Raw genomic sequence first — 1138 nt, forward strand, 5'->3', positions numbered from 1 at the left:
AACTAGAGAGGGAGACAAACCATAAGAGACTTTTAATCATAGGAAACAAACTGGGGGCTGCTGGAGGGGAGGGCTGTGGAGGAACGGGATAACTGGACATTAAGGAGGGCATGTGATGAAATGAGCTCTGGGTATTATAAGAGTGATGAATCATAGACCTGTACCTCTGTAACCAATAATACATTATATATTCATTAAGAATAAATAAATAAATAAATAGCTATTCTCAAAAACAAAATTAATACCTCTATGTACTTAAAAAAAAATTGCAAAATTATAAAGCAGTAAGTTGGACTAAAGACACAGCCTCCTGGCCTCCATTATACGAAAGTAGGCAATGGAATTTAACTCCTGAAGGGTATTGGAACTAAAAGTACTCCCACACGGTAGGATTCCAGAATCAAAACCATTGCTTAAAATAAGGGTCCTACTCTTTTCCTTCAGTGTGCCACTAGAGATCCTGGTGTCACCATGGGCCACTGCCCTGCCTGCTATTACCAGTATTGTAAGAACAAACCATATCCAAATTCTTGTTTCTGCAGAGATATCCTTGATGCGAAGATCTGCATCTTTGACCTGGGGCAGAAGAAGGCAAAAGTGGATGAGTTCCCACTATGTGGCCTCATGGGATCAGATGACTTTAAGCAGCTCTCCTCTAAAGCCCTGGAGCCCACCTGTATTTGTGCCAACAAGTACATGGAGAAAAGCTGTGGCAAAAATGGTTTCACATCTGAGTGCATCTCCAACCCTTCCACGTCCTCCGTATCAACAAGATGTTGTCCAGTGCTAGGGCTGAGAGGCTCCAAACAGATATGCTGGGTGCCTTTGGAAAGCCCCGGGGCACAATGGCCAGGGTCAACTTTGGCCAAGTTATCATGTCCATCCTTACCAAGCTGCAGAACAAGAAGCATGTGATTGAGGCCTTACACAGGGCCAAGCTCAAGCTCCCCGGCAGCCAGAAGATCCACATTTCCAAGAAGTAGGGCTTTATAAGTTTAATGCATATGAATTTTGAGACATGGTGGCTGAAAAGCTGCTCATCCAAATGGCTGTGGGGTCAAATACAAAATACATCCCTAATCGTGCCCCCCTGGACAGATGGCATGCTCTTCACTCATAAGAATCTCAACACTGTCCC

At 43.9% G+C, this 1138-nt stretch overlaps 1 pseudogene; it reads left to right on the top strand.

Annotated features, from left to right (window-relative positions):
* Positions 1 to 433: 433 nt before the first annotated feature.
* Positions 434 to 919, top strand: LOC103660726 (annotated as a pseudogene).
* The last annotated feature ends 219 nt before the right edge of the window (positions 920 to 1138 follow it).

Source organism: Ursus maritimus, unplaced genomic scaffold (assembly GCF_017311325.1).
Source record: "Ursus maritimus isolate PB19 unplaced genomic scaffold, ASM1731132v1 scaffold_16, whole genome shotgun sequence".
NCBI classification, from domain to species: domain Eukaryota; kingdom Metazoa; phylum Chordata; class Mammalia; order Carnivora; family Ursidae; genus Ursus; species Ursus maritimus.